Source organism: Eumetopias jubatus, unplaced genomic scaffold (genome assembly GCF_037043125.1).
Source record: "Eumetopias jubatus isolate StellerSeaLion01/CBP00866 unplaced genomic scaffold, mEumJub1_p1.0 scaffold_3, whole genome shotgun sequence".
Taxonomy (NCBI): domain Eukaryota; kingdom Metazoa; phylum Chordata; class Mammalia; order Carnivora; family Otariidae; genus Eumetopias; species Eumetopias jubatus.
In genome coordinates this window covers 134,998,618-135,010,652 of record NW_028274809.1, presented here as the reverse complement: position 1 = coordinate 135,010,652, position 12,035 = coordinate 134,998,618, and the positions used below count along the sequence as shown (strand labels likewise).

The window sequence follows — 12,035 nt, the reverse complement described above, 5'->3', positions numbered from 1 at the left end:
AAACATAGTATGTATAGGGTTCAATACTATCTGTGGTTTCCACACATCCACTGGGAGTCTTGGAACATACCCCCACGGATAAGGGGGGGGTTACTATATGCAGGCCTGGATTGAAGACGAGGTTATCATTTTATCATTCTTATGCTTCCTTTGTGCCATGTGTTGTATTTAGAATCTTGCTATCAAAACCCTATTCTAACACAATGATATCTCAGGCTTTTTACTTGTCTAAAAATGAGGATATTGAATATCTCTGGAAGTGAGTAGTTAATTTTAGAAAAGTTATTAAAAATAATTTGAGTAGCAAATGTGTCAGGTAAATTACCAAATTAAATGAATTATCAGGAATTCATTTAACTATAAAACACCCAAATATTTGACAAGGTAGGTCTTGTTTGGGAGGACTTAACTATGAAGAGCAACAGACTACCATGTGAAATCTATTCAAGAGGCTATGTACAGCAAGCAAGGTATTATGAGCTTCAGTTACTTTGGGAATATACTTGGGTCCCCCAAACAAAAGTAGAGCCCAGAAGCCAGATTTCTCAATGCAGAGTAAAGCATCTGAATGTCATAGATTTAGGTAGACAGGATTCAGAGACTGAATACTGTGGGGTTCAGGCAGGCAGGGTTTGGGAGATCAGCAAGAATACAAACATAGTGCTAGGTAAAGGAGTCACACCCAGATCTCAGGTAAAGATGCAGGTGAAAACATCTATTTCTTGATGTGGTAGATAGAGTTACAAAGTTTCTTGATGTGGCTGTTTTGGTCGGATTCTTACATACAAGCTTGTATGAATTCATTGGCTGAGGCAAGGTTGACTTGGATTTTAAAGTTGTCTTAAGCAATCAACTATAGGTGATTCAGATATCAATGAAGTGAAAAAAAGTCCATTAAATAATTTTAATACTTTTTAAAAGTACTTAATATTTCAAACTCTGAATCTTGCGGTGGTAGAAAAGCTAACCGAAATTCTGACCTCCATAGTGCTTTCTTGTAAAATCTGAAAGAACATCTGAGAATCCATTTCAGCCTGCTAGGGACAATTTTTCTTAAGACTTACATCAGATATATTGTCAAAGTTTTTCTTGTCTGTTACCTAGGAGATAAAATATGCTCTGTGAAATTCTTTATTCCTAACTAGTACCTCATCTCAATGAGAAAGATAAAAAGCCCTTACACAGACTTACTTCACATATAAAACTATATATTACCTGGCAAACACTATTTCATGTTTCTAATTTATCTTTTCCTTCTGATCCTTTAGTAAAATTGTGATACTGGTGACCTATAGATGGATTTGACCTAATTGAGCTTGGGAGAATTCCACCGAAAAGCAAGATCTAATGTCTAGCTGACTAGTGAGTTGCTTTGAGCAGCCATATTAATATTGGTATCAATGTATTGTATAATAAAGGAACTAACGTATTAGTGCTATGTGAGGTCATCAATTCTATTTACTCCATTAGTCATAAGTGAGCAGAGTTAAGATATAGTCTCTGGGCTCAAGCGTGTTAGGCTATCAGCCCAACAGCAGAGAAATAAGGAAATAATCACAGTACAATGTAACATAAACACTAATTAAACTATTATAAGGATGATGGTACAGAAAAAGGAGTTATTAATTTTCTGTGTATGTGGACAGGCTGGGAGGAGGTTGCTCTTCTAAGACCCGAGAATATTTCTAAATGCTAAGTAAGGATTTGCTGGAATTGCTCTATGAGACAGAATGAAGTTTATTATTAAGCCCTGCCAGAAGTCCAATTCTTTAAATTGATAGGGAAAAAAAACCTGATAGGAAATTCTAAGAAAATAGTGTCTGATAGCTTAGGGATAATCTCCAAAACAAGTCACAATTTATACTGTATAGTTTGTTCGCAGCCTTTTAGTTATAAAAGGTCTGTTTTTCTTAGATTTTGATGAGCTTTCAGAGACACTGTGTTTGAGATGACAATGATGTTTGATGCTTTAATGCCTTAAAAACAATACAACTAAGTATAATATATAGATGTGTAGTCTTTACTCTGGACAGTTAGGTGGGAGCAGTTTTCTCAGGGGAGGACTATGCTCTTACACTGAAGCTGACTGAATTCATATACCTGTATGTATATCCATGGACCATACAAACATACAGAAGGACATGGACACATAAACTCACCCCATGTCAAATGTTACCAAAATACACTTCTAAGAGTATGTCTCCTTACAGTGGGATGGTAGTACCATCATGGAATATTTGAGCTAATTTGTGTTTGGTAGAATATTCCCACACACAAACCTATTTTTAAGGTATCAATATTATTTTTAGCATTTTAGGGTGTAATATTTGTTAATTTTGTCCCTTCTGCGTCTTACTAGCTATAGGACAGAGGCTGTTAATTACTAAGGGCATGATATCTGTAATCAAACCACCTGAGCTTGAATGCTCCCATCCCTTTACAAGTTATGTGGCTTTAGGCATACTATTTCCCTGTAACTCCATTTCTTTATTTATAACACAGGGATAATGATGTACCTCCCTCACCAGGTGGTTATGAAACTTAAATGGGTTATAAAATGTAAAAGTTTCTGGCAAAGGACAATCAATGTATTAGCAGTTATTTCTACCACTAATAGTACCTAAAGCTTGAGTGGTTTCTATATGCACTTAAAAAAAAAAAATCAACCCTAGTAAGTATTTAATACATTAATTTGATTTGGGCCATTTTCACTAAAACAACCATTTAAATAGTAAAAAAAATTACTGGCTTATTTCCCAGAGGGGCAAAATACACCTTAAAAACTGGGCCATGGCTGATGTTCACTATTTTTTTTTTTAAGATTTTCTTTGAGAGAGAGAGAGAGAGAGAAACAGAATGAGGGGAGAGGATCTGAGGGAGAAGCAGGCTCCCCGCTGAGCTGGGAGCCCGATGTGGTACTTGATCTCAGGACTCCGGGATCACGACCTGAGCCGAAGGCAGTCGCTTAACCAACTGAGCCACCCAGGCGCCCTGATGTTCATTACTGTATTTACAATTATTCCATACCCATAATCTCTTATCTAATTTGGAAGAGAACCAGAGTAGTTTGAAAAAGTACTTAACTGTAAGAACTAAGAAGCTTGCATTAAAAGGTATCATAAAAATTTTTTTAGCCAAGCCATAACATTGTCTCACAATGATTTGGCCTCAAAAGAACTGGCAAAGATACTATAGAATTATGTCCTGCATATTTGATGCCAGACTCAACTAGACCCCATCGCTAATTTTATTTATTTTTATTTTTTTTAAAGTAACTGGGTTTTTTTTTTTTTTAAAGATTCTTTTATTTATTTATTTGAGAGAGAGAGAATGAGAGATAGAGAGCACGAGAGGGAAGAGGGTCAGAGGGAGAAGCAGACTCCCCGTCAAGCAGGGAGCCCAATGTGGGACTCGATCCCAGGACTCCGGGATCATGACCTGAGCCGAAGGCAGTCACTTAACCAACTGAGCCACCCAGGCACCCTCCATCGCTAATTTTAGAGTGATATTGATCCTCCTGGGAACACTCCATCTAATTAGTAACTGAGCACCTACTATGTGCCTGGCAAGAGGAAAAGCTCCAATTGAAGCTGGATTCCCCTATATTTAACTACAAAAAGAGAATCTCAAGAGTGTAATTCTAAGTCCAAGCTATGGCCTTTCAGTCTTACTAACATCCAAACACCACAGAACATCAAAGAACGCCCCCACTTGGACACTATAACTCATCTCAAACCAAAACTGTTCTATTAAGAATTTCTGTAGAATTGATTTCTTTCTATTGGTTTATCTAAATTTTTTAACTTTACTCTCCTTGGAAGTCTTAAGAGGAAAATGAAAACTTAATAATCTAGTTCTATGTCGGATTTGTCCAATAGCTTTCAAAAAGTAATCTTGAAAACAAATGCCAACTTACAAAAGCTTTTAGTATTTAAATATTATGTTCCAACTCCAGTATTTAATAAGTTAACATTTTCATTTATTTCATTGTTCTCAGACAAGTGACATGTTTCTGGAAACCTTGATCTTGAACTTCTTAGAGCACCTTCCTTAGACAGTGTCAGGTCTGTTAAAAAGAAAGTTTATCAGTAAAAACTGTCCAAAAGCAAAAAAAAAAAAAAAATCCACATTTCCCTATAATTTCCTTCAGTCAAAAATTGTCCTGTTAGCACAAATGCCCTTACATTTTAATGGCAAGGATTTAAGATGATGTATTCATTTTCATTTCAAATAGTATCTTTAAATCATACAAACTCCCCCATCCCCATTTCACTTTTGAGGTACTTGGTAAAGCAGTCCACTTCCATAATGCATACATTCAAAGTTAGTAGAGAGCCCTTGCTTGTTTTAAGGAGCTGTATTTGCAACCCTGAAACCTGATCTCCCTGGTTTTGCCCTCCAGTGCAAAACAAAATACACAAGTCTCAAGATTACTTGTCTTCTCCTTTTCAAGGAAGCTTCTCAATACCTTCAACCATTCCTTGTGACATTTGAACACCCCATATTTTTCAATTCTCTAAATGCACTCTAGTTGGTTCACTTCCATATTTTACATGTGTCCTGACATGAGCCATATACACCAATACTTCCCATCAACAATGGTTTGGGGGAACAAGTGTTTATTAGCATATAATAGGTTAACCTAGAATTTTCATGTTAGTTTTGAAATTTGTTCAAACTTTACCTAAATTCCAAATTGAATTATACAACTTGGCTATCCAGGAACCAGGAACATCTGGTATTTTTGAGAATAAGAGTACAAAAAAAAAAAAGAAAAAGAAAGTAAGAGTACATTAGGGGTGCCTGGGTGGCTTAGTCGTTAAGCGTCTGCCTTTGGCTCAGGTCATGATCCCAGGGTTCTGGGATTGAGCCCCACATGGGGCTCCCTGCTCAGCGGGGAGTCTGCTTCTTCCTCTGCCTGCTGTTCCCCCTGCTTGTGCTCTGTCAAATAAATTAATAAAATCTTAAAAAAAAAAAAGATGAGTACATTAAAAAGTTTTTTTTTTTTTTTTTGCGGTGAGGAGGATTTAGTTTCTAACGAATATAGGAAGTATAGTAAAACCACCATAAATGTTTCCTGCAGAGCATAACTATGTAGCACTTTCTAAAATGAATAAGTCATCACATTTTAAAGGTCCCAATTCCTTGAGTTTTAGCGGTAAACATATCTAAGAATCACTAATTTGAAAAAATTGTACAATAGCTTATTTATTATGGACCAAAGATTTTACTTTCGGGTATTTTTCCTATTTTTTCAAAGGATGCAATAAACCACTAAAATGCTGACAAAAATGGCACAACAGAGAATCTGACTTGAAATCTGTACCATAGGCGTCTTTTGGTGACAAATACCCCTCCCAGAGATAAAGATTTTTAGACTTCCCCCAAAATATTTTCTTTGTTCTATTAACCAAGTTGTTTTCAGGTTCTAAATCTCCCTTTCTAAATTACTACTGTTCTTAAGAGTTTTAGTTAAGTTCTAAAATATCTGCGTGTGAGAAAAACAAGTTGAGACATACCATTTTTGCTTACATGCTAAATGGGTCACTGTAACAGAAAGGTCATATACTGTGAATCCATACATTTGTGTCATATTTACATTTAGCCATGTTTTGAACTGAAATGTCCATAATAAATGCTTTTTGAATATTAAATACAAATTCCACAATTTGAGAATAGCCAGCTTTTTGATAAATTTGATATAGTTGTGGAGATACAAAAGAAAGAAACTCATAATTTAATATACCAGTCTTAGATTTCTCTTTGAGCAAACCTTGAGCCACTCCACATACTTCGGTGATTATTTTTCTTACTCTCCTGCTAAAAAAACTTCAATGACCTCCCTTGCCTCAGAATGCTTCTCACACTACGGAAAGGTACCCTTGGGGCTGGCATGAAACTGTGGTAGAGGAACCACAGGGTCAACAAGATGTATCTTCTCATATGTTCAAATTTACTAATATTGAGGAAAAAAGTTAAAAAAATTTTAAGCATTTTTACAGTAAAATATTATGGAACAAATTATAAAGTTAGTAGTTTAAGGTGCATTTTAGATAAATGTAAAGAAATTTCTTAGCCAGAAGCATATCCCATCTTTCTTTTCTAGAGGGAGATACTCTAGATTTCTATCCCTGGCATAGTTATCAATTGGATTAAGAAATTAAAACTATGCAACTAAAGGGAATGAGGCTGATAATAGTAAGTTGCTACTGGATGGTAAAAATGTGATTTCTAAATAGAATTTTTTGCCTTTTCCAAGGTTTCTATGCCTATGTATTACTTTTATGCTAGGAGAAATTAAGACCAATCTTTTTAAACAGGAAAATTCCCCCCCCCCTTTTTTAAAGTAAGCTCTACACCTGAAGTGGGGCTTGAACTCATGACCCCAAGATCAATCAAGTCATATGCTCTACCAACTGAGCCAGCCAGGTGACCCAAAACAGGAAAATTCTTCATTTTTAGATCTAAAAGTCAGTTTAATTGCTGCTAAATATTTATAACTATAAAATAAACTAGATTAGTTTTTCTTTATATAGTTCAATATGGCTTCAAAATTAAAATACATTTATCTACTTTTTATACTTACCTTTTGAGGTTTTGGGGGCTGGAGTGGAGAAATGACAGCAAAACCACTCAAAAAATTCTTGAATTCTTTTCAACACGCCTTTGAGAACACATAGATTGCTCCCCTACAGTTGATTTTAAAATTATCTGAGTTTTGAAATTACCTGTTCAGTTCTTCCCTGATAGTTAATTCTTCATTATCACTTCTAAAGATCCTGAACCCCGTAGGATTTCCATTTACAGATTTCCAAATGGGGTTGATTATGTGGTTGTAAGTCTGCTTCAAATAATTTTTATTTTTCAAGGATTTATCTCTCTCCTTTTCAGAAAACAAACTTTCCTTTCCCTGAGTCACAAAAATCATACATGCTTATTTGTAATCATGAAAATAAGATCCACCCCCTCATCCTAATAAGATTTGTCTCACACCTGCAATAAACAATAACAGTTTAGCAAATGTATTCGTTTAAGGAGTCTGAAAATATCTGACATATCTTTACTTAATCGTGAACAATTTTCTAGCTGATTAAATATTCATTACATTATTTTAAATAGCTGCACAATATTCCACTCAGCATATTAATCAGCCTTTTATTACTGGACACTTTAAAAACTCTTCCAAATTTTTAATATTATAAACAATACTATAATAAACACATGGATTACTTCTTAAAAGAGTATATTTATTAATTGCTTTTACAATATGGAAAAATTAGAGAATTTATTATTCTTTTAAATATACTAAAATCCTAGAAATGTATATGGCTAGTCCATACTCAATTATAGGTGAGATAGAGAGAGAGAGAGAAAGAGAGAGGGAAGTGGGGGAAAGGAGGGAGGGAGGGGAAGAGCTTTTCATATAACAGAGGAAAAAATCAACTATATCATTCATCAGCATAAAATTAATATGTAAACTCTGGAACCTGATACTTAGGCTGATGTTTTCAAGTTCTGGGCATCTTAGTCCATTTGCTTTTCTTCATTCTGTTTATAAAATTTTAAATTTTTATTCATATGGCTAATATATTTAAAAGGTCAATATGTACTAATAAATGAGGCACAATTAATGATGAAGCGTTGTCCCTCAGGTGTGTTAAGTTAGAGAAAAAGGTTAAGAACTACAGATATAAACTGTTCATACCACAAGGAGGGGTAATGTCTTATTGTTAAAGTAAGGACACATTTACCACACACAAGAGGTCTGGCCCATTTTTAAGCATGTACAAGAATTAGTTGGGGGGAGAGTTGTGGTGGGTGAAATGGCATAAATAAAGGCAAAGAGAAAAATTGGATGGATCAAGACTACTTCCCTTGAAAAAAAGTAAGGGCAACATCATAAGGTACAAGCTAAGGAGTTTAAATTTTATCCTATAAGCAAACGTGTGTTTTAGGAAGATTAAATTAGTGGGATGTATACTATAACAAATGAAACAATTACAGGCAAAGAACTTCTCAGATACGATGCTACAGAATAGGTGAGAAGTAATGGAATACTTAATTATGGCAGCAATTCCAGAAGGGAGGAGTCAAAGATGGTGGTGATTCGTTTGGGTAAATGACAAACAGGAGTAAGGTCAGTGTCTCCTGGAGCCATTAGCACTGACAAGCTAAACTGATCAAGTGGAAAACAACTTCAGAGCCATGAAAGCACAATCTGTAAAAACCGGATCATTACACATGTATCTATTCACCAACTATTTAAACATTTTGTTTATATTCTAAATGGTGTCAGATGGAGGTTCTAACCTTGAGTCAGATTCATAAATATTGTTCTACCTACAAAGGTCAAATAGGCTGAAGCCTCTTGAGTTCTCTTAAGTATGAAAAATTAAATCTGTAGAGCAAGCTAAAAGCTTAAACAGCCATGAAATCTAGCCCCTATAAACTCTTCGATCCCATGAGCTACAAGTCTCCTTCTTGCATATTTAATCATGGCCACCCAGACCTTGCTGTTCCTTGTACACACCAAAAATGCTTCAGCCTCAAAATCTTTGTAGTTGTTATTTCATCTGCCTGAAAGGCTGTTTTCCCAGATACCTAATGGTTTGCTCCTTATCATTTTAAAAATCGTTGTCTTACTAAATATCATCTCTGTGAAGCATTTTCTGACTATAATACTTAAAAACATCTCTCTCCTGCTTTCTAAACACCTTTATTCCATCCTTTCCCCTTCCTTGTATTTTTTCTACATAGAACTTACCACCATCTGACATACCACATATAGTACCTATCAGTTTTTTTGTCTATTCTATTACCTATGTCTCACTCCCAAGACTGTAAGCTCTATGAGGGTGGAAATTTATTTTTGTTCGGTGTTGATCCTCAGAATTTAAACAGAATAAATTTGTACCTCTCTCTATATAATGTTTCAAATCTAATTTTAATGCTCCCTGTCAAACATTAGCATTTTCACACTGCCACAAGATATTCATGAAAGTATAAACTAAATAATATAAAAATCTACATTAATTATTTTACAATTTAAAAATTCTCTTAAGGAATGATATACTTAAACTTTCCTGACTTATACTACAGGACAACAAATACCCTTCTTCATTGTTTGTTTCATGCTAAAATGGCATTTTTAATTGATGACAGGGAAACAAAAAAATCTATAATTTACTATCATATGCATTAAATTCAAAAAAGGAATAAGTTTTAGTGGTACTATAAGAACTTATACCCCTGAAATATTATAATATAAGCATTCCCAAAGATTATAAAATAATGAAATGTGGAAATAAGCAAACTCTGGGGTGATTCAGAATTTCTACCACTTCCTAAAAATATTCTTTAATAGAATAATCCATGGTGGGTGGTTAAATTATAAAACAAAGATATACAAATACTTTTAAATAACAAGTTAACCAGATTAACATTTTGTGTAAAAGTAGCTTAAAAGTTCTTTCTCAGCATAATTGCTTAAAATCTAATCCTACAGCATATGATAAATAGAAACAATAACAACATTTTCCAGGTAGTTTATATTTCTTCAAAACACAAAAGTTCAATCACAAGAATACAATAAATATATTATTCAAAGTTCCACAGAATTAAGGGGGACCTATAATCATTGATATGCTAATTTAAGTATTTTACTCAAAGTTTTTGCATGAATTCCATGTATTAGTAATCAAGAAATAGACCCAAATAGAAATTATAAATGTTGAATTTCAGTAATAATAAAGCAAAAAAAAGCAACTAACTTGTCACCTTGCACAGTAACTTTAACAAAAGGTTTAAACTTATTTATTTTGTCAATATTTTCATTGTATATAGCTCAAAAAAAAAAAGACATCAGAAATCTGTGAGATATATTTTTAAACAAACAAGGCAAGAACATATACTCTCACATTTCTGGTGAGTTAGTTCTGCATTAAAGGGGCTCAAGTTATTAGTAATAAGACAGAAACTGCAAGAAATCCTTTGACAGAGGTAAAAAAAATAATTTTAGCTGGAAATGATGATGGTCTCATTTCTTCTCCTAGATACGCAAATAATGTCTAAATACTTACTAGAGCCAAATCTATCTCAAAAGTTTGGGACATTAATTTTTCTCCTTTTTGTTAATACTCAATGAGAAAAAAACACTTAGAAATAAAACTTTTTCGATGAATAAGGGATAGTAATATCCACCTGCAAAAGGAAAAAAAATTGATTTAGAATGTCAACTTCTAAATAAATAAATCATTAACTTAGAGATCACAGTTTATGAAAGTATAATCTTGCTTATCCAATTATGGCTAACCTGGGCATGTATCCATAAATGATACTTAGTGGCTTACAAACAACATGTAATTCTGTAACAACAAAAGGATATATATTGATTGAAGAAAACCTTTAGGGTTGAGTATAGAATTTAGTCTAAGGCCAAATTTTCTATCTACCATCACATATCTGTATGTGTGATCTTAAGAGATCTCCATTTAAATATAGGATATAAACGGAGTTATTCAACTATTAAAATATTCCTCTTGCTGCTTCTTGGATACTTGCCTGAGTCCTCTGAATTAGCTCCAAACTCAATCCATATTCCAAGTAAAAGATTTAAGATGCTCAATATTGAAATTATTTGGCATCAACTTAAAAAGAGACTGAATGAAAAAAATGAGGATTTTTTCCAAAGATGGAAAAATGAAAATTTAATACACACCCATACTTATTTTTCTTTGTAAAATAGCCAAATTTAGGTTATAAAGGGTATAACTTGTATTTTACTATTTCCGCTTTATGTGTTCAAAATTACACAAAGATGGAAGTGTATTAACTCATACAAATAAAACTTCCCAGTTCCGCTGAATTACCTAAAATGTGTGTTTCATTAGGTACTGATAGGCCATTTCCTCTTCTTTAGTAAGAGACTGGAAAGAAGCTGTATGCTGTTACGATAAATTTCAATATAACAGTTTTTCTACAGTTTCTCACTTCGCCAATATTTCAATTTTTCTTTAATCCATTCTCAGGATTAAAACAAGAAAGTTTTCATTTAGCTGTAACAGCCCCAAATATTCCTTCTTCACATCTGGAGGATCTAGATATAAAGATTCACCTAGTAAATGTAAAATCCAGGTTTTCTCTCTGTCATTTAGAAAGCAGATTAGACTAAATATAATTTTCTAAAATTAGGTCAAAATATACTTAGGAAAACAAAAAACAGAAAAAGGAAATCTAATTCCTGAGTTGTTCTGGAAAATACTGGACAAACTTTGTACTTTATTCAATAAATATTTCCAAGCATTTAGATGTTAAATCCTGGAAAACTTTTAGTGGAATTAAAAATCATCATTTATTTGTTACAGTCTTTCACAAAAGAGTTGAAATAAAGGAAAACAGGTTAAGAGCTTGATGAATGATTTTTCAAAGCACCAAGGCAATACTTATTTCCATGTAAATGCTGGCATTTAATACTAATACATATATATGGTATGCTGCTTCCTTATTTGGGGGAAAAACTGTTCTTAAAAATGAAAGCTTTATCTTATATATTTTCTTTCCCTTCAAATTAGATTTTAAACAGAAGATCCTCAAATACAATTCCTTAATTTAAACATCTGAAATACTTTTAGAGTTTCTAAAAGAGACAATAATAATTGGAAATGATTCGTTAAGAACCCCTTTTATTTTGTAGATTTTCTGCTTGGTTACAGTTGAAAAGGTTAAGATAGTCCTTGTAGAAAAGACCAGAAGTGTGGTATACTACATAAACACGCCTGTCTTATCCTGAACATTAATTTTTAGTTTAATGACTTAATAAAATAACAAAATAAGAAAAAGAAAGTAAAGAAAACATTTTCCTGGGGCGCTTGGGTGGCTTAGATGGTTAAGTGGCTGGCTGCCTTTGGCTCAGGTCATGACCTCTGGGTCCTGGGATTTCAGTAATTTATTTTTTATTTTTTTTTAAAGATTTTATTTATTTGAGAGAGAGAATGAGAGATAGACAGCACGAGAGGGAAGAGGGTCAGAGGGAGAAG

At 33.6% G+C, this 12,035-nt stretch overlaps 1 protein-coding gene across 16 annotated transcripts in view; it reads right to left on the bottom strand.

Annotated features, from left to right (window-relative positions):
- The window catches only part of LOC114209779 (ELAV-like protein 1), a 149,852-nt gene that overhangs the window by 66,860 nt on the left and 70,957 nt on the right, over positions 1-12,035 (bottom strand). For 14 of the 16 annotated variants that reach the window (XM_088021818.1, XM_088021822.1, XM_088021817.1 and 11 more), the window contains 2 exons: positions 10,869-11,095; positions 10,080-10,200 (listed from right to left, as the gene is read on the bottom strand). The exons of 1 other annotated variant lie outside the window; for it this stretch is intronic. The gene's annotated coding sequence lies outside the window, so the exon portion shown is untranslated. Of the gene's footprint in view, positions 1-3,916; positions 4,067-4,684; positions 9,528-10,079; positions 10,201-10,868; positions 11,096-12,035 lie in introns of those variants that run through there. One more of the 16 variants, XM_088021824.1, reaches the window with a different exon arrangement.